The following is a 21,671-nucleotide window of genomic DNA, read 5'->3' on the forward strand; positions in this document are numbered from 1 at the left end:
GGTGTCCGGGTATATGGTGGCGTAGATGACGTGAAGAAGGGTGCGATCAGGATAGGAGATTGTTTGTATTCTTCTCAGGTTGACGGCTTCTTGTCTCCATAACTGGGGATGTGGAGCCGCGAATATTCTTCTGCTTAGGTGATAATGGGCCAAAACATCTCCATATTTTACGAGAGGTTCTGTTTTGGGAGCAGCAGGCGATGTTTGTCCCTCGTAGATGATGACCCGGTGTACGTGTGCGCGGGCAGCGGCAGGGGCCGCCTCATTACCGGCGAGGTATGTGTGTCCGGGTAGCCAGACGAGAGAAAGAGAGAAAACTTTATTTTTTAAACAGCCCTCGTCCGGGCCGTCGTGCCACAGTCTATTCATTAGGAGACGGCTGGTCCGTAGACCTCCCAGAGGTCCGCACTAACACGAAGGCAGTGGGCTGCCAGAAGTTCTTGCGTCGATTTGACACCTACGCCAGGCCCCGGGTTCAACCAGTCCTCCCAGGAAGCGATGCGGGAACGCAGGTGTGGTGGTAGGTTTGGCGGATGGCACTCCCAGTAAAGGTGTCGTACTGATGGGTAGGAAGGGCAGTTGGGCGTAGAGCAAGTGGGACGCGAGAGGATGCCATGCATGTAGTGGATACGGGATAGAGTGATAACCCAGACGATTTCTATTTCGGGTAGCTGACCCTTGGTTTCGAGGATACGGAGCGCTGTTTTGGAGATGCGTCCCCGTAGATAACTGAGGCACTCTGCTTGCGAATCCGTATGCACTGTGATTGCGTCCTCACTAGTCGTCGTGGCTAGGGTGAAAGATTAGAGATTATCTCACTACTCTTCACTGATACAGAGAGTTTGTGTCTAATTCTTCGCGTTCGACCCGCCGCGGTGGCTCAGTGGCTAAGGAGTTGCGCTGCTGATCACGAGGTCGCGGGTTCGATTGCCGGCGGCGGCGGCCGCTTTTCTGATGGAGGCGAAAAGAAAAAAACGCCTGTGTGTTCGCGATTTCGGCGCACGTTAAAGATCCCCAGGTGGTCAACATTAATCCAGAGCCCTACACTTCGGCGCGCTTCACCGCCTGTGCAGCGTCGGCGCATAAAACTCTCTAACCATTCAAAGCTAGTTGGATATGGCCCGTCTTATACGCAACATTGTACAACTCGACGGGGGCTAGAAAACAAGAAAATATAACGAGCGCAAGTCGTGCCTGGTATTTTAATTAAACGTATCCAGAGTAGCACTCATTCGACACACCCTACACGCGTCGCAATTTTTTCGACGCACTTGGCCGCACATGCGGAAAACAGAAGTAGCAAAAAACAAAAGTAACAGTCTTTGAAGCACCAAAAGCAGGAAAAAAAAAATGACCGCATCGCCTGTATTCTTGGATGGGCCCCTGTGTTCGAGCACACAGCTATTTTAATTCGACATAAGGACCAGCAAACAAGAAAAATTTTCGAAGCCCACCACATTTTATTAGCCGCTTAGGAATGCGTCAGCCAGCCGTCTATTGTCTTGCTCAGCCAAGAAGTTGCATACTTAGATGCGCCGTAAGCGTTATTGCAGGGCCTTTGCAGGGCATGCGTGTTGGAGGCTCGCCCGAGGTGGATCTGTGATGCGGTCCCCTTTGCTTTCTTTTTTCTCCCAGCATTTGGTGCTTGAAATGTTATTACTTTAGTTTTCCGCATGTGTGGCCAAGTGCGTCGCAAAAAAATGAGCTCGGCTATGCCAAGATATACGTAGCGGGAGTTAATGTTCAGCTGGGGTGCGTTCCAATTTACCGTTTAGACAGCTTCGTTGCCGTCTTCGCGGACAGTACGCCATGTTAAGCCCCGTTCCAATTCGAACGAAGCAGTCAACGAAGACTGCTTCAAAGAGACAGCATCGAAGTCAGCAACGATGCAGGCTACCTTCCTGTCTAAACTAATAAGTGACGCCAGCGCCACCTTTTTGCGTATTAATGTTAAAACAAAAGCACTTGTTCCTTTATTTAAATATTTAGTATAAGTTACTGGTGATGAAGATGACTTTGTTTAATTTTTTTAGTTACGTAACATTTGTAATAACAACGGTAATAATAGTTACGAAATCTGCGGCTTGCGCAACTCAACATGTCTGCTATGACGCTGTCGTCTGCGCTGGTGTTGCGCTTGCAACCGCGGCGCTGTTCCAATTTTATTCCTTTAGACGTCTAATTAGACTGCTTCGTAGGCTGTCTACGAAGCTGTCCGCGAATTGGAACGCAGCCTTAGGTTTCTTGGTTGTCTAGGATTAGCTAATTATCATGCTTACTGCTGCTAAAACGATTTTCAATCCAATCCAATTTAATCCAATCCAATCCCAACCAGTCGCGGCGGCGGCGGCTCTGGCGCGCCAGCTGTGCGCCGTGAGACGTCACTGCTCCTCGCGCATGCGCAACACGGCTCTCCAGGAGCCACACGACACTGCTCAACCTCGGCCAATGTAGCTCACGCTACGAAAATTCTGACGCATGTAGGGCGTGTTGAGGGTGCGTGGGTATTTGTACTCGGGATATTTTAACAGAAGGGTATGCTGACGGGCCAGTTGGTACATTGTTAAACTAAGAAAAACAGCGCAAACGACGGGACGAAGAAAAGTAAGACTAAACACAAGCGCTGACAGCGCTTGTGTTTAGCCTCTGTTGCAGCTGGCCTGTTGCAGCGGAGCTGTTGCAGCTGGCCGTAATGTGTGGGTCGTAACGGGTAACGCGTTAAAAATACCAAGAAAATGCCGAGCGCTCTTGAACGCGTGCTTCGCGGCCACCGCCGAGCGTCCCCTGCATGCGCAGGGCTTTAGAAAAAAAAAATTCACAGCATATCCACGGGGTGAATGATGATGAGTGGGCGAAGCTCCTGAGGGGAAATCATCGGTAAAACCGTGACTCTTCAGTGAAAGTTCGCCCACTACATCTGTGTCCGAACGTAACGTCTAGAAAGTCTCGCTTAAACCGCCCGTCGGCACCTTGGGGCTGAGCTCGCCTGATGCGTTTTGCAGACGCCTCACGAGCTCTCACTGCATCGGGGTCTGCCTGCCGATACGCGCGCTTTCTCGCCGCTTCCCGTTCTCTGACGTTTTGGATATCCTCTTCGCGCCGCAGCCGTGCCCCTTCGCGTACGGCAGGGTCCTCGCGCCGTTGCCGTGACGCTTGGGCCTCTCGTTCTCGAACGCTGGGATCTTGGCGGCGGCGTCGCGCAGCCAGACGACACGCTTCGGCCTCCCGCTCTCGTACGGCAGGATCTTGGCGGCGGCGTCGCGCAGCTTCACGGAGCGCTTCTGCCTCGCGGGCTCGCACATCTGCAGCCTTATCCATCGGGCGACTCCGAGCGCGCGCCAACAGCGAACGGATTTTATTACAACGCTCCCCGCCATCTAGTAAACAATCCAAGAACTAAACTAGAGGTAGCCACGCCATCTAGTAAACAATCCAAGCGCATCTTTTCATCATATACAAGTACCGCCATCTAGTAAACAACCCAAGAACTAAACTAGAGGTGGCTACATACATACGTCGAGGATGGACAGACCCACGCCTTAAGGAGCTTCGCTCCTAAAAAAAAAGAATTGGCCGCGTATTTGCTCCTTTCGTTGCAAATGTCGTCAAAAGACGATAGTCTTTGTAGGCATTTGCCAAAGAAATTCCCCCCTTCTCTTTCCCGCTCACCTCTCATGCTGTTCCTGCGCCGTCGCGCTCATTCCAAAGTAAACACACCAAAGGTTTGCTCAAGGCGATTTGAATTTACCGCGTTCCACTGCTACAGGCCGGGTTCCTCGATGCCAGCGCTGCAGTACGGCGGAGACGCGCGTGAATAGAGGCGCGCCGACTTCAAGGTTTATGGAACCACGTTGCCGTTGCCGTGCTCCACGAGTGTTCCAAGCAGAACGTGGAACCTAGCTAGTGGAACCTTTCGTTGCTGTTGCCACGTGATTTCCCATATGCCGCCAGGAGGTGGCGTGGGCAATAGCAGGCGGCGATTTTCTGCAGTAGATGTAGAATATCATTCGCTATCGAAAAACCATGCAGCCATGATTTTTTTTAACAAAGTATCACTGTAAATATCCGTTGTGTATTAATTTTCGATCTTATATTTGCGTAATGTCTTGTTCATGTTCAACAAAGTTGACAAGTATGAGCATATAAACCGGGCTTAGACGCTCACATTTGGCTGTGAGTATATAAGACTATTGCGCAGTATACATTTTACTTTTGCCTGGTGGCTGAATCGAGTCACAGACAGACAGACGGACGGACAGACAGACAGACAGACCAAAATTTCTGGGTTTAAGTAGCCCAAGAAAGAATATCGTCTTTAAAAAAAACTGGCTAAAATTTTGGGGAGCGCTTCGCGTTGCCTAGCAAGCAACAACGCCACATCTGGCACAACACCTGCTCCACGAAACCTTGACGCGACTCCAAGAACGCCGCGCATGCGTCGTGCACGTACGCGTCGCCGCTGCGTCCCAGCTGCCGTCAAGCGCTACCACGCATGTAATGCTTGGCATGAAGAACACGACGATATCGATGAATACGGTGCAAAGCGACCATGAAACATGTAAATAAACAATATCAAACTTGTACACATGCGTGGTGGTGTCCTTCAGTGCTCCCGTAGAAAGAAATAATGCAGCTTCGCTATGGTTCAAGCCTTGAGCGACTTAGCGCAAGCTTCGCCAGTTTCGAGTCAGCTCTTGTTGTGTCTTCTTGTGTTCGCGTCACTGTCGATTTGTGCGCTGTTGTGTTAAAGACAGAACAGGTAGTCAGTGAAGTGCTCCTCGGCCTCGTACCACTACGCCGCCTCGTTCTCTAGTGCTTTCAGGCCCCTTCACGCAGCTCGCAACGGCGCCGGCGGGAGGTTTCAACGGTAACGTTTGCGCGTCCAATTGAACTCGGCCTGTGTGGGCAGCTTGTTCGGGCGGGAACCAGGCTTCTAAAGAGATGGGTGCAACAGATTTGCTCTGACAGTTTGAATTCACTTCAACCGCCCTCTCCCTCACCTTCATCGAGTTCTGCCCCACCCTCCGCTCGCTATCACCGATAGAAAGACGCGTACCCAAAACGGTAGCTCCGGTTGCGACTACTAGTTCATTCAATGGAGTACCTTACAGACAGCTGGATATTATGCACGAAATACCGCTCGGGATTGATTACGGGGTTAAACGCGCCGACGCTACACAGGCGATGAGGCGCGCTGTAGTGGAGAGCTCCGGATCAATTTTGACCACCTGAGGATCTTTAACGTGCGCCGAAATCTCGAGCACACCGGCGTTTCAGGGGAGAAGCCCCTTTGGGGCTCGGGCTGCTGGCGTCTCCTATCGTCGTCGTCGTAATCTTCCTCTCATATAGACACGGTAATAAAACACCGGGACACTCGTTTACGCCTCGCGCTAGAGCGTAACGCGCACTAAAAAAATAAAAATAAAAAAACACCGGGACTCTCGTTCGCGCCTCGCGCTAGGACGCTTCATGCTTCAAAGACACGATACTTATGCAGCAACGCTGTATACCTCTACCCCCCAATGGTTTCATCTCCGCTGGCAAAAACGCCAAGGCGCTAAAAATGCACCTATAGATTGCATGCTTCGCCCCCCCCTTAGGTTTCACGTTAAAGGAGATGGCCCGAAATTTTTTTGCTTTTCGCCTCCATCAGAAAAGGGGCTGCCGTGGCCGGGAACCGCACCAGCGTGTGTGGACTCAGCGGCACGACACCTTAGCCTCTTAACCACCGCGGCGGGAAACTCCGCTCGTGCGTCGCATCCGCGTTGTAGCACGTTAGTATCTCCCACGTGAACGATGAAGATAGACCCAACGCACACTTCGGATGAACGGGCTTTGGACCATGTGAACAGCCGAGCTAAGCTTTACTCGACAAAGACACCAACGCACACAAGTAAACGTAACCAAGGACGGAACGGGGCCAATAAGGCACGTGTCCCATCCTGCTTCACCTCTAGGGCCTGCTTGGATTACCAACAATCATGAAAGGAACGGCGCTGTGGAGTAGGCAAAGCTTGCAACGTGCAGGATCACGGTGAGGACCTTCTCCGGCTATGTGCCAGCTGCCCAGGGAATCTCATGCTGTTAGCGAAACGATGCACACGATGATTGGCCGCCAGTAAGGACATCCAAATAGCAAGGACACGAGGGGAGAGTCAGCCCTATCTTAAGCGGGCTTATTAAAGGGCGCATACAGCCAGCTTACATTGCACGTCACTGCCTCATACGCGTGCGTTCGCCCCAAACGAAACGCACGAGAATTGAGAATTGTTTCTGTCTCGGCCGCTCCGAGTGATCGACCTTCGCGAGTCGTGCAGGCGGTGGACTTGTGCGGCTGAAATACAGGAGGCGAGAGAGACTGGAAGAAAGGATGAAAAACCAAAATTTTTGCAGCCGTAGCAAAGGTCGCGCGGTAGCATGCAATAGTGTCAGCACAGACGGACTGTTATTTGACGTCATGGATGCATCCTATTATGACGAAGCCAATGAGAACGCCGCCTGCGCTGATGTCACTGTATCTCCCTTGTTGGCACAGCGCGTTTCGGGGAAATTATGTAATTTTATTTGGTGCTCTTATCTCGATGAGTGCTGAGAAAGTTGGGAGCTGCAGTGCACCATAAAGGGCGCTGGTGACGTAATGTGCAAGCCATGCATTGTTGCGAAATGTTTTATAGCCAGCGCCCGTACAGCCTTGCAGTGCTATCTTATCGTCATCTTGACACGCCGGCGTCCGGCAGGAATCAGATACCTTGTTCGATAGAGAAGTGTAACAAATAACGACGGATTATATAAGAACCGATTACTCCTGCCGTGCCGCCTCAAAAAGAGGCCTACGAAAGCCTTCAACTAAGGCCTATTAAAGGAGTCGCAGCTATGGTCAACTAACGACGGTATGCTTTTGTTGACAAAGCCGCACATTTTCGTCAGCTAAAATGCTGCGAATGAAGCGCATCCATCTCACGCGGCACACTTGCAGGCACCAGCCACAATCAGCTAGATTAAGTTTGTATAGGCGCTGATGTTAGCTGCGCTATGTTGCACTCTCTCGTCTCAGTAAATGTCTTCCTTTACGCATTACTTTTAATAAATCAACCAAAGTTTTAAAACTTTTTCTCTTTATTTTTCTACTCTCTGTTCTAATGGATAGCGCCAGTGATGAACACACTCAATTAACTTCACAGTCGCATAAGGGCTGTTCTATTGGGAATGTTTTATTTATTTATTCAAATGTCATTGTTTTAATTTGGATAGCTTGGCTTTGAAATCACTCAGACGTGCTGGTCATATATTTACAACAAGCGAATTCAAATGCAGGGACGTCAAACACTCATGTAGTTATATAAAAAAAAACGAGTGTCCTGTTCCGGTCCGCAGTGTCGGACTTGTCTAGTTTTTCATCTTAGCATTTTATCGTTCATCTTGCAGCAGTACTTTCGGTGCAAACGTTTTGGTGGTGCAACACAGCCCCTGATTCGGCACAAGCTCACACGTGCATGTCTTCGCAGGCGTCGAACGTAAAAGAAGTCGTTTTCCTTCCACTGCAGTTCAGCTTCTAAGAGTAGTTACCTCCTAAAAGGATGCATTCGCTTCTTACAAATCTAGAAAGCTTTCTTTTAGATGCGACGCTGAGAGCATCTCTTGTCGGCGGCCCTGTCCTTCCTGCGTGCGTCCGTCGTCGGCGGCGTCCGCACTCTCCTCCGCTCACCCCCTCTCCTCTCCGATAGCGAACACTCTCTCGCGAGGGGCATTGGATTGGATTCGATTGGCTTGGCTTGGCTTGGCTTGGCTTGGCTTGGCTTGGATTGGATTGGACTAAAGTGGATTGTGTTGGATTGTGTTGCGTCATAGCCGCGGCAGACGCACTGGCGCCGGCGCGTGCCCAGGTGAGAGCGAACACTCTCTCTCGACATCTGCGAATGTGCGGCCCAGCGCGCTCTCACTCCGCCGGTGGGCGGCGCTGCGCGCGGTGCTGCGCATGTGCAGTACTCTCTCTCTCCGCGGTCTCCTCTCCTTCGGGCGCGCTGCGCATATAACCGGTGAGCCGCTCTCCGGCGGCCTTTCGGTCGACGGTTGCTCTCCGTTTGCGCTTGAACCCCCCTCAGCGTCGCATCACACCAGGGTTCCCGCGAGGGGAGGTGGGCGTAATTTTTTAAAAGGTACTTTTCAATATTGTAACGCTTAAGCTCCGTACATTTTTTTTTCTAAATTAATGATTATTTGCAAAAATTTCGTACATTCTACCCTGGGAGTGTGGTGACTCAGCAAGATTTGCGTGCGGTTAAACCTATTTTAAACGTTCCGTTCTTCCTCACCAGAAACTTGTTTTGGTATAAATTTGTAATTAAATCCAGCAATCGGGCCCACACTATCTGTTTGGTATGTCCTGGCCTGACGGCCAACATTTCGCTGCGACGAAAGAAATACGTAACGTAACAAGTCGCGCTGAATACAGCAGCAAGCAGAGCACAATCGTACAACATTGTTCACAGGCGTCTTATCATCCATAATGCGCTTTCGATGCTTGTTTTTTTTTTACGAATACTGAGCTCTATCTATGCTGTATGTCTGATTAATCTGACGCATGCGCTCGGTGTCTTAGGCGAGAACAGCCGGGTCCTGACTGGTTTTCTGGTTTACGACACGAAATTTTCCGATCAACTAGAGGCTAGCAGCTTCGCTGTAAAATCTACAGCTTTAAATTAGTCCGTAATGCCCCACTATATTGCGAACTTCTTAAATGCCACTTTAGGGCAGGTATCATCAAATTGAATTTTTTTACGAAATAGAGTCTTCAAAAAGTCAACAGCTGCACGCGCAACGCCTGTTTGATCTTAAAGTTTGTTCAGTGTTTCCTGTCACGTAAACTTTTTTTTTACCGCGAGCGCTTGGGTATCCATTCATGGGGAACATAAACAAATGCAAGACCGAGGCTCGACGACCGAGTGTGCACCTAAACAAAATTTTTCCGGGGGATAAATCTTCCAGCTCACGCAAATTTCAACATGCGTACAGGCGAACTTAATCCGCTTGTTTTCGTGCGCGCCAGGCTTTGCAAAAATTGCAACAAATTTCTTCAGCCTAAGTTCGCGTCAGCAGATCCCAAACAACGCACCTCCGATGGCTGCGAGGGAAAGAGGCAGGTCGAATAAAATTATCGCAATACTCTGCAGCCGAGGAAAAAAACCTTGCTGCACACAACGTCGCCTCAAATATTCCGCCCTTTATAAAGCCAGCTCTACTCAGAAGGAGGCGGAGATGGTAGGGAGGAGAAAAATCAAAACTGCACGAAATCCGCCCACCACGGAAGAAGGAGCTAACGAATTCCTCTCGGCTCGATTCCTTAAGCTCCCTAAGTGGGCGCCTATGCATTCGCTTCCAGAAATTACTTTTATCGAAAAAAGTGCGCGCGAGTGCACCTACCACCTCTCCAAAGCCTTGCTGCGCTAATCCTCGGTGGCGCGAGCTGAAAACAAGACGCCTATATGTCTGCGCTCGTGCCTGTCCGTTGCTCTCCTCGTGTTATTGACGAGCGACATAGCAGACCCCGGCGAACTGCGCTTCAAAGCCGAACGTTGTGATCCCGCAGAGAACCCAAAGAAGGCGGCCGGCTCTCATAAGACTATATTTTTTTCGGATGAAATAATGGGACCGACAAGAGCCGACGACGGCGGGGACAAAGAGAATTCGTTCCACGGAGACTCGGAGAATGAAATATTTGTTAGAGCAAGGAATAAAGCCCTTCCGGTAGGGCAATAACGAAACAGCTGACAAACTCTTCTCGCGGAAAGAAGAACAAAAACACCGCTCAACTGTAAAGCGAATCGCACGCGTGCGTGTGTCACAAACCCCGCGTCGGAGCGCGATACGAGGGAACGAAGCGGGAGAATTGAATAGAATTATTCCGCATTTTAATTTCGGCGGTGCCGGCGTGCGACACAATCTGTCTCCCGCACAAGACGCAAGCGAGATCTGTGAAGGACGAAGGAATAAAAAAATGTATTTCATCGTCGTCGTTGCTGTCGGGACGTTTTGCGCGCGAATTGGCGCACAGTGGTTGGGGGAAACGGGGTTAAAGCGAACACACGATCTATGAACAAAGGGATCCCGCCCCACTTCGTGTCTGCGTGTGTCTGTGTGTGAGGGACTGAAAGAAAAGAGGAATAAAAAGCGTCAGTAGGAGAAAATGGAGGAAGACAAGGGGTGTTCAAAAGACAGAAAATCCAACCATATGACGCCAAAGCACCAATGCGTCGCTGAGAGGAGACACTTTCTGAAAAAACAATATTTATGTTCCTCCCTGCCTCTTCAGATAAGTGAACTACAATTTATTTTTCTCCTACAGAAGAGAGAACGTTTTACGATAACCGCAGTGCCAGAGAGAGAGAGAGAGAAAAAAAAAGAACATGACACGTCGCAGGGAAAAGCACCGAGTTGGGGACACATCAGCGAAGTAAAAAAGAAGTATGTGCCGAGCCCGTATACGACGAGATGAGCCGACCGGACAGCAGAGCTTCACAAGATCCCGGAGAGCGGCAATTTCCTCTCTTCTAGACGTTCGAGAACGGCAAAAACGCGATAGTGTAAGGGTAGGAGATCTGGAAGTAATTTATATTCCCTGCGCCACGAGAATTCGAAGAACAAAAAGCGGGAAAAAGGGCAAAAAAAAAAATAAGGGGGCGTTCTAGAGGGCGCGCGCAAACTTTCCTCGACAAAAGCTGAGTTCCGACAAATATATCCGTCCATTTCACAGAAGGAAGAAAAAAAAATAGAGAGTACGACACCGGAGAACTCGAACTGGACGAGCACAATTTGTAATAGAGCATTCGGCCCACGCCGGATAGATTTACCCCTTCTTCGGACTGGCCAATCACGTTCATTGGGCGCGTGACTGCCGGGTGACGACGACACCGGACTGTAATTGCATTACGCGAAAGCACCGGTCACTCCGACAAATCAGAAGTAAGTCTCTCGGGAAGGCATGTCTCAGCGATTGGTCACTCTCGCACGACAAATTTAACCCCCTCTCCTGCCTCCCCCGCCCCTTCCCAATCGCCTCCTTTCGTGTTGAACGCAAGACGGATGTTGATTGGTTGAAACAACAGGAAAAGTCCACACCGCCTAGGTGGACACAAAGCCACGGTACAACCAACGGTCAGGAGCTACGTGTGGTAGTTAAAATGGTGAGGTTAAAGGAGGGATTGGTTAAAACATCTCAGTGGCTAAGCGTTTGTGCTGCTACTTCTAAGTACGGGGCAAGGAAGCACATCTATACAGTAGCACGGCGATAACCCTGGCTATCGAACCGGTGTTGACACAGCGAATTCTACGAGAAGCAGTGGAATTCGGATTCTTCGCGATCGCGGTCTCGTTCTTTGTCTTCTCCTTCCGTTTCTTGCCTTCAACAGCCCTAAAGGTATTGGAAGTTTTTGACCACAATGTTTCCGCTCACAGAGAACAAAAAAATGAAAGAAATTGGGCGCGTATCTGCGCCTTTCGTTGCAAATGATGACAAGAGACGATCGTTTTTGTCGACATTTGCAAAGTAAATGCCTCCCTTCGCTTTCCAGTTCACCTCTCTTGCCCCTCTTGCGTCGCGCTTCTCCAAAGGTAGACACTCTAAAGGTTTCCTCAAGTCAATTTCAATTTACCGCGTTCCACTGCTCCAGGCCGGGTGCCTCGATGTCAGCGTTGCCGTACGGCGGAGACGCGCGTGAATCGGGGCGTCCTACTTCAACGTTTATAGAACCGCGTTGCCCTATAGTTCACGTGCGTTCCAAGCAGAACGTGGAACTGGAACCTTTCGTAACTGTTGCCGCTTGAATTCTTAAAATGCCGCCTGAAGCTATAGTGGCGCGGGCGACAGCAGGCGACAGCGTGATTTCTTTTTTATGCAGTAGATGTAGTATTTCATTTCGCAAAAATCAAGGATCTTGGAAATTTTTTTTCGTAAAGGAACAGTGTACATATCCCTTGTGTATTAATTTTCTCTCCGATGTTTACGTAATGTCTTGTGGGTATATAAGACTATTGCGCAGACTTCGTTTCACTTTGGCCGGGTGGCTGAATCGAGTCGCAGACAGACAGACAGACAGACAGACAGACAGACAGACAGACAGACAGACAGACAGACCAAAATTTCTGGCTTTGAGTAGCCCAAGAAAGACTATTGTCTTTAAAAAGGGGATATCGATAGGTTGCTGGCGACGTATTTGTGTATTCATTTGCTTGCCCACGACACTTCCCATTTCCCGATAATCCAGCTCTAACGTGGATTACGCTAACTAATCCGCATAAACCTGTTCCGAACACTTAAAAATGCGAAATGCAGTGACCATTTCTGGACATATTACTTTGTACCCAGTCCTCTTCAGACCTAATTATGTACCCACACTATACAAGAAGTCTGGACTGCACCTCACTATGGCCCCATTACTGCGCCATTTCTTTCTCCCCTGATTGCCTTAAGACAAACCTTCACTTATCCGCGGTCGCTTGAGCGGATGGTGAGAGGTAAAAAAAGTGTGGTTGATTCCTCTGTCTTAGGAATGGGTCAAACACGAAAGTGCAATGTGCAGCGAAATCTGCAGCTGAGCATGGTGCAGCTGAGCAGGACGGCGAGCGACGTCCTGCTGGCGGGTCACTTCGGCAAAAGACTGGCGTCATTTACGTGACGGATATGACGTCAGCGAAATCTTGGTGAATCCTGGCGTGACACACTTTCGTGTCAAAAATATAAACCCGAAAACGAACCACCCGAAGTACAACGTACTCTTTAGTACTACAGGTTGCTTCCCCGCAAGAAGACCCTGTGTGCCCGGGTGCACCGCTTACAGCTTACAGGTCGATTGCTTCGTTGTACTGGCAGTCACTTCCGTGACGGATACCACGTAAGTGAAACCTACGTGAATCCCGGAATAAAACACTTTCGTGTCAAAAATATAAACCCGAAAACGAACCACCCGAAGTACAACGTACTCTTTAGTACTACAGGTTGCTTCCCCGCAAGAAGACCCTGTGTGCCCGGGTGCACCGCTTACAGCTTACAGGTCGATTGCTTCGTTGTACTGGCAGTCACTTCCGTGACGGATACGACGTAAGTGAAACCTACGTGAATCCCGGAATAAAACACTTTCGTGTCAAAAATATAAACCCGAAAACGAACCACCCGAAGTACAACGTACTCTTTAGTACTACAGGTTGCTTCCCCGCAAGAAGACCCTGTGTGCCCGGATGCACCGCTTACAGGTCGATTGCTTCGTTGTACTGGCAGTCACTTCCGTGACGGATACGACGTAAGTGAAACCTACGTGAATCCCGGAATAAAACACTTTCGTGTCAAAATCACCAGTGCTATCAACGATCAATACCTACCCTCTTACGTCCTCTCTGCTAACCCTTATCCTTAGGCCTCTTATCTTGTCAGCTAGGCTGTTCTACTCGTGTTACGTGCTACCGCCCATTACACACAATCGCGTATTTGAGCGCCGAGTTGCCACCGGCGTCGCCGTCGTATTCGTCGTGTTTTCGGTGGCGAGCGCTATTCGTGCGGACCATTCGCGACCGCGAAGGCCGATGTTCTTGCATTTGTTGCTTCAGAGGTGAAGGAGGAGGAGGGCCGAAAGGGCGCCGCCAATTGGTCACGTGTGGGCTGGCGGCAGAGGAGAAGGGAAGTCGTGCTCCTCCACTGCGCGCACATCGGTGGCCTTGAGAAAAGATGAAACCCGTCGGCCCGCTCACGCCCATCTCGCTTCGAAAGTGTTCGCGTAGCGATTGATCGTCGCTTCACAAACAGCACAGACGCGTCGGTTACGCGCATGGTTTGGCGTAATAACTGCCCTCGTCCCTTGAATTTTAAAGACGATAGTCTTTCTTGGGCTACTTAAACCCAGAAATTTTGGTCTGTCTGTATGTATGTCTGTCTGTCTGTCTGTCCGTCTGTCTGTCTGTGACCCGATTCAGCCACCCGGCCAAAGCAAAACAATGCCTGCGCAATAGTCTTATATAGTCACAGCTAAATCTACCCGTCTATGTCCGGTGGAATGTTCATAATTGTCAACATTGTTGAAGAAGAACAAGACATTACGCAAATATGAGACAACAAATCAATACAGAAGTGATATTTGCAGTGTTCCTTTATAAAAAAATCAAACATGCTTGAATTTGCGAAATTAAATACTTCATCAACTGCAGAAAAAGAATTTACTCCGCCGTCGCCTGCTGTCGCCCGCGCCACTATAGCTCCTGGGGCCATTTTAAGAAATATCAACCGGCAACAGTTACGCAAGGTTCCACTAGATAGGTTCCACGTTCTGCTTGCAACGCACGTGGAGTGGGGAAACGCGGTTCTATAAACGCTGAAGTAGGGCGCCTCGATTAACGCGCGTCTTCGCCGTACGGCAGCGTTCGCATCGAGACACCTGGTTTGGAGCAGTGGAACGCGGGAAATTTAAAATGATTTAAGCAAACCTTTGGCGTCTTTACCTTGGGAGGAGCGCGACGCAAGAGGAACAACATGAGAGGTGAGCGGGAAAGCGAAGGGAGGCATTTACTTCGCAAAAGCCGATAAAGACTATCGTCTTTTGACGGCATTTGCAACGAAAGGAGCTGATACGCGGCCAATTTTTTTGTTACTGGTAACGGTTTCTCACAGAGCACAAAATGACCCCCTGCCTGTTCATTTCATATTGAGCTCACAGAAATGAAGCTACCCCACGGCAGTTCCTTATGATAGGGGACCCCATCGGATTACATCATTTTTCTTCAGTGATAACGTGACGAAGAGTAATATTTATTTTTTGCTTCCCCGAATGCGAGACCTGACCAGCCCGCACCAAGGGAAGTCTGTCTTTTTTTATTTCTCCAATCTTTTGTTTTGCCGAATCATGCTCAGCCTTCATTCTCTTTCACCAATCTCTTCCAGTACATGTAATCCTTTTCTTTTCTTCTAGTCCTTCCCAATTCCTTCTTCTTTACTTTTTGTGTTTTACACTTCTCTTGGTGTTTCTATTAGTATTCACTTTACCATCCCTTTTCTCAGTTCCTGTGAGCACCCCTTTGCGGTGCAGCAAAGCATAAATATAAGCGAAGAGAATATCGATCCAAGGATTGAGCAACGCAGTCCCCAGTTCCCCTGTAAAGCTGTACGTAACGCGGGCCTCGAAATACAGCCGCTCCTTTCTTTCCCGGCGGGTCCCGGATTACGCGTTGGCTGAAATTGCTCACGTGGCGGCATCTCTGAACTACCTGAACGTTATTTCGAGGAGACGACACCGCCAATCAACAGAGTCAACTGCTAGTTTAAACCTGTCTTTTTTTTTCCGTAACCTAAACCCCTAACAAACCATCCCTTGAGCAGCAGGAGTCTGCGCTGATCAGCTCGACAGCGGAGCTTCAACAAGCCCTGCTGCAACGAGCTTTTTAGACTGCACAGGCTCGCGGCTGACATGGGAGGCTGACCACGTGTCCCCGTCCCAATACTCCTTCTCTCATATAAACGTTTATTCCTCTTGCGCTTAAAAGGCCCTGTGTAAAAACTGCAGAGTACGAATTAACTCTTAAAACTTACCGTCACATACTCTTCAGACTTCACCCCATAGTTTATTTTCGCAATCGCTAAGCCAAAAACCTTGAGTTAGAACTTAAAAGAAACCTTGGATGCAGGTTGAAACAGGTGAACACAGGGTTTCATAAATTTCAAACACAGAAGTACATCTGATGGCTTGTCTAAAGTGCACCTGCGACAAGACCGTATCTACGCTGCGGTAACTACACGTGTGTGACGCCAGCACTACACGCACACGAGTCGCCAAAGCAGTTATTAAGCCAATGGACGCATAAAAAAACATGTGAGCCAAAAACAAGAGGTCAAGAACAATGACCATCTGTTATTTTTAAGCCTGCAAAAGAAATCAGAGCAATCACTTTCATTTTCAGTTCAAAGAACGGTCCCGTCCCGCAATCACAGTAGGTTTAAAACAATGGCCATCTGTTATCTCTAATCCTGCAAAAAAATCAGAGCAATTACTTAAAATCATAACAATTTTAATTAGACGTTTCGTACAGGGACCGTTCTTCAAGAACGAGTGTCATTCGGGGTCCCCACCCGAAACATCTATATAAAGTTGTTTTTTATTGCGCCCGTTTTTACTTTTTAACAATCAGTGGCAATACAGTTTAATTATATATATATATATATATATATATATATATATATATATATATAGTTAAGAGAAAAGGTTCCTGGCTATGAGGTTAGCTGTACGATAGATAGAGAAGTCAAACTGAAAAACATAACATTTATTCTAACGTTTCGACCGGGGACCGGTCTTTTTTAAAAGAGGTCCCCGGTCGAAACGTTAGCATAAATGTTATGTTTTTCAGTTTCACTTCTCTATCGTGTATATATATATATATATATATATATATATATATATATATATATATATATATATATATATATATATAGCGAATCAGAATGGGAAATGAGGGGCTCGTTGAAAATAACATAACACTGAAATTTTCAACTCTTATATATATATATATATATATAGTCATTCGGGAGCGCCCCCTTTCCCGCTCAGTATGTCTTTGGGGGAAGACGCAGCTTAGCCTGAAAGCTAAGTAGTTTTAGAATATCCGTCGCCTTTCCCTTAGCATCGTAGTTAAGCGCCACAAACCATTAATGGGTTTAAAATGTTTAATAGGATGCACAAGACGTTATGCTTGGCAAATGTTATTACGCAAAGATGACTTACGGTTAGGTCGGTCTCACAGCAGGCGGTGATCTGCAAGAAAAAAGGTGTAATTAGATTTTATTATTTTTCTGGAAACGTTACGAGTAGTGTTCACGATAAAAGGACGGTAATGCTTTTTACTCAGTAACGTTATATCAATGATTAAGAATCCAGCAAGCTCTTTAGGTCGAGAACTTTTTTTTTCCTTGGTTGAAGTGCGCAGTACAGAAATGGGCGTTTATGCTTCAGCCTTGCAGAGACGGCAATGGAAAATGTGTTATTTAGTTTAGTAAACTTGCCGCCAATTATACGTTAGATGACGTCGTTTTCTATAGCATGCTCGTGAGTAGAGGGTTCCCGCTATTTTTCCTTGGTTTTATCAGCGCGTTTTGTTCGCGCGTAGCGAGTTTTTCGCAAACTATGTCTCGCGGTTCGTTTCTTTGTTTTTATTGCCCAATATCGTTAAGATACCTATATTTACTGCTCCGCACAGCCGATACACCCTATAACTTCACCAAGTTTTGGAGATTCCAGTATATAACAGGAGTCTTTGAAGACCGTGCGATCAAAGAGGAAAAACCATTAAAATCGCTCACTCGTGGCCTTTATGAATTTCTCTGTCTCAAAGAAATGCTGCAGTTTTATTGCCAGTATGCAGTGCCAACACCTCGGAGGGTAGAAGGGTGGAAAGTTACGCCCCTCATTTTACCCTTCCAGGATATTGGCTTCGCGCATTTTATTATGGCCCTCTGACGTTCTGTTAAGCCTTTTTGGTGTGTATGTACGGCTTCAGGGTAGCTTCGGAGCCGTGACTACTCAATAAGGCCTCCTTCTAACTGAGGAAGTGTTGTTGCGGAGAGTTGCAGCCGGCCTCAAAGTTCTACAGCAAAAGCTTCTCTCTCGCCTCCCTCCCGCCCATTCTGCGGGACTGCCCACCGACAAAAGCAGCGAAAGAGGGAGAGAACGTGCGCCGCAATTCCATTTGCAGATTGACTACAATGGCTTCGAGGCCTCCATAACTGCGTGCACGCGGCCAATGCCGGGATGGGATGCACGCGCGCCTCGGAAAGCGCGTGGCCTATCTCCCGATGGAGCAATATGACATACCGCGCCGGGTCGCCGCCATTCATGTCCGGCCGCCAGACCCGCGGCAGCTTCTCGACGGCTCGAAACGACCATGCGCATTGTACTCGCCGGTGTTCAGAGTTACTTTTCCGCGGCACGACATGCAAATTCTCTCGCGTGCTTCGAACGCGCGGCATTTTAATGCTCCAAAGTGGCCCGTCTTTCAAATCGCTGCCAGTGCACGGGGTAACAAAAGCGATTGACAATAAAGTGAGGAGGAAAGGAACAAAGTGGCTTCAAGGGAAGCGAAAGTAAATCACATGAGATAACAACAGTGGAAAAAGAATAAAACCGTATGAATCGAAAAAATCCAAGAGATAACACAATAATACCGGAAACAAGGGAGAAAATGAGGGATTCCGAAAAAAAAATACAGCCGCAAAAAAAAAACGTAGCAAAAGCAAAGGAAAGACGAGGGAGTGGAGGGTAAGGAAAGAAAACTAAACAAGAAAACAACTGAAATGAGAGGAATAAAGGAAAGGAAGGGGCACAGAATAAGCAAAGAGAAGAACACACGAAACGGAAGGAAATCAAAGGGAAGGGAGGAAAACAAAAATATATTCGAGGACACCTAAGCCCTTCTCGTGAGTTGTGAATGCAAAAACATTAACGTCCAGTCGAACGCCGCCGAGTGTCCAATTGCATGCCGCAGGGCGTTCTGCGCCACGCAGCGCGCCCTGGGCTGCTAGGGACTTCTGCGCCGCTGGGTGCGAGGAGCACAGGCACGCGTCACGCTCCTTCCACGCTGGACAACGCCGACAACGTTTTTTTTTCTTTTGTTCAGTGGGCAATGTATTGCCCTTGCACTTAAAATCGGAGCCCAACGGAAATGAAACGGTAGACAGCAAAAGGAGAGTGAACGGAAATAGAAAGAAGGCGAAAGGGATTGAAATAAAGAAGTGAGACGAAATGAAAGGGAAATGAAGAAAAAAATTAAAGCTGTTCCACTCAATGTGAAAGATGTCGGGAGTGCAGAGCAGTGATTCGCCATAATGGGCTGCGGCGCCTTTATCCGCTCACTGCTGCCACCCAATGCTTTTCAAATTTCCCGCCTTCGCAGTGCTCGGGCGCCCCCTGCCTGAAACTGCGCCAGCTTGAGTTCTGTACTTTTTGTGCTTGCTTTACTTTCGTATTCTGTAGCTGTTTTGAGTCATTTGGAACACGTAATTTTTTCTTGTGCGGCTGGAGCCTTTCTGCGTCATTTCGAACGCGCCATTTTTTTCTCGCGCGCCTGGAGCCTTTCTGTGGCATTTCGAACCCGCCATTTTTTTATTGCGCGTGTGGAGCCTGTCTGCGTCATTTCGAACGCGCAATTTCTCGCGCACCTGAAGCCTTTCTGAGGCATTTTGAACGCTCCATTTTTTTATTGCGCGGGTGGAGCCTTTCTGCGGCATCTCGAACGCGCCATTTTTTTCTTGCGCGGGTGGAGCCCTTCTGCGGCATTTCGAACGCGCCATTTGTTTTCTTGTGCAGCTGCTTTTTAAAGACGATAGTCTTTCTTGGGCTACTTAAACCCAGAAATTTTGGTCTGTCTGTATGTCTGTCTGTCTGTCTGCCCGTCTGTCTGTCTGTAACTCGATTCAGCCACCCGGCCAAATAAAAATTGATATTGCGCAATAGTCTAGTCTTAAATACTCACAGCCAAATGTAAACGTCTAAGCCCGGTTTATATGTTCATACTTGTCAACTTTGTTGAACAAGAACAAGACATTACGCAAATATAAGATAGGAAATTAATACACAAGAGATATTTACAGTGTTATTTTATTAAAAAATTAATGAATGCTTGGTTTTCCGATAACAAATGATATTCTACATCTACTGCACAAAACCGCCGCCTCCTGGCGGCACATGAAAAATCACGCGGCAACAGCAACCAAAGGTTCCACTAGCTAGGTTCCACGTTCTGCTTGGAACGCACGTGGGGCACGGCCACGCGGTTCTATAAACCTCGTAGTCGGCCGCCTCCATTCACGCGCGTCTCCGCCGTACTGCAGCGCTGGCATCGAGGAACCCGGCCTGTAGCAGTGGAACGCGGTAAATTCAAATCGCCTTGCGCAAACCTTTAGTGTGTTTACCTTGGGATGAGCGCGACGGTACAGGAACAGCATGAGAGGTGAGCGGGAAAGCAAAGGGGTCATTTCCTTGGCAACTATCTACAAAGACTATTGTCTTTTGACGATGTTTGCAACGAGAGGAGCAGATACGCGGCCAATTTTTTCGCTTACTATCGTAAAAACCAACCCGACGAGCGTTCCTAACTAAATGAACGTGGGGGCTGCCAGTTATATACACAGATTTTGCCTGAAATGTACCTACAGTTTTCTATGCGCTAAACAACGGTGAGATGTATGACAAGCGCCAGCGGTTCACGAGGTTGGAACGGTTATAACTATTTTAACAGCATGGTTTTCGAAGCTTCAACGTGAATCCCTGACGATGGTAGACAAGGCTCTACTTGGGTCTGTTATCTCGCTGCGTCACCTGATTCCGGCAGTCGCATCGACTGTTAGCGAGGTACGACGACACTGCGAGCCCATAAAGTGCTGTGAACATAAAAGCAGGAGCGAGAAGAGACAAAAAGAAAAGAAGTAAAATAAAAAAATTGTCAATTACCCGTACTTTGCTTTAGAATAAAATAATGAAAACGCGTGGGCTGGTTCACGGATCATCACATGGAGTAAAATGCTCTAATTTGGAATGAATATAAGGTGCGAACAGGAACATGGAGGCTTGAATGGACACATAATGCGCGAAGCACAATACAATGAATACGAAAAACTAAGGACGGGGTAACCTCCAAGTCTTAGGAGATAATCGAGTTTTATACAGAAATTTTTGCCAGTGCAGAAAATTGGACGCCTGTTTTCCATTTCCTTCGTGAATTCCAACTAAGAGTGTTTGTCGGACGCACGCCCAGATAGGGGCGGGGGGGCTTCGCATTGCTAGTGTTCATGCACCTGTGTACAACCTTGCTTTATATATAACAAAAATAATATCAATCAATCAATCAGACATCCAATCAATCAATCAGTCAATCGAACACTCAATTAATCGTCCAATTCATCAAGCAAGCAGGCAAGGAAGCAATCAGCTGGATGGAGGGCCTCAGTGACGGCGCGAGCAACCTAGAATAATTTCGAACAAAAAAGCATATATAAAACGCTAAAAATTCATAAACACGAAATTTTGTACAGAGCGATGAAAAATTCAAAAGTGAAACCTGTAGTCGTGCTATTATGACATAACTGAATAAATTTAATCCGCATATTAAGAATCATTGCTAGAGCTACCATAGGCGCTGGCATTGGCATGAACGTACACACATATGTTAGATGACATGGCATGGTCGCATTTATACAAAAATAAGTTTTCATGAAACACACGATAGATGATTAGAGAATGCTATGAAGGCCTATGGAGAAAAACCCTTTATATGCATAAAACCCAGCAGAGCAAGTAAAAAGATTAGCGTGCAGTGGAGCGGAAGACATCGATGTGGACATGTGGACATCGATGGCACGACAACAATGAAGTTGACAGAGGTAAGAAGAAACTTAATTCCCTGACTGACATTTGGACTGTTGATTGTGGAATGCTGACAGACAGTTCCCACTTGCGACTGTCTACATGTTCTTCCTGCCTATTAAGCATGAGGTATTTTGATCCTCGTTCTTTCCCTGGTTAAGACCCTCGCTTTTTTTCCCATTACTACTGAGCGATAAATGTGCTATAAAGTGAAGATTGCGGCACGCTGACTACAAGAACGCGTTCTTGATGCAGTAAAAATGTTGGCTAGAATAATACTAGGAA

At 47.9% G+C, this 21,671-nt stretch overlaps 1 protein-coding gene across 6 annotated transcripts in view; it reads right to left on the reverse strand.

The window, feature by feature from the left end:
* Dgk (diacyl glycerol kinase 1) overlaps nucleotides 1-21,671 on the reverse strand; it is a 603,682-nt gene that overhangs the window by 395,842 nt on the left and 186,169 nt on the right. For all 6 annotated transcript variants that reach the window (XM_077706109.1, XM_077706108.1, XM_077706111.1 and 3 more), the window contains exon 3: nucleotides 16,755-16,784. The gene's annotated coding sequence lies outside the window, so the exon portion shown is untranslated. The remainder of the gene's footprint in view (nucleotides 1-16,754; nucleotides 16,785-21,671) is intronic.

The sequence above is a fragment of the Haemaphysalis longicornis genome, unplaced genomic scaffold (genome assembly GCF_048455015.1).
Source record: "Haemaphysalis longicornis isolate Haplotype H1 unplaced genomic scaffold, Haemaphysalis longicornis Haplotype H1 scaffold_4, whole genome shotgun sequence".
NCBI classification, from domain to species: domain Eukaryota; kingdom Metazoa; phylum Arthropoda; class Arachnida; order Ixodida; family Ixodidae; genus Haemaphysalis; species Haemaphysalis longicornis.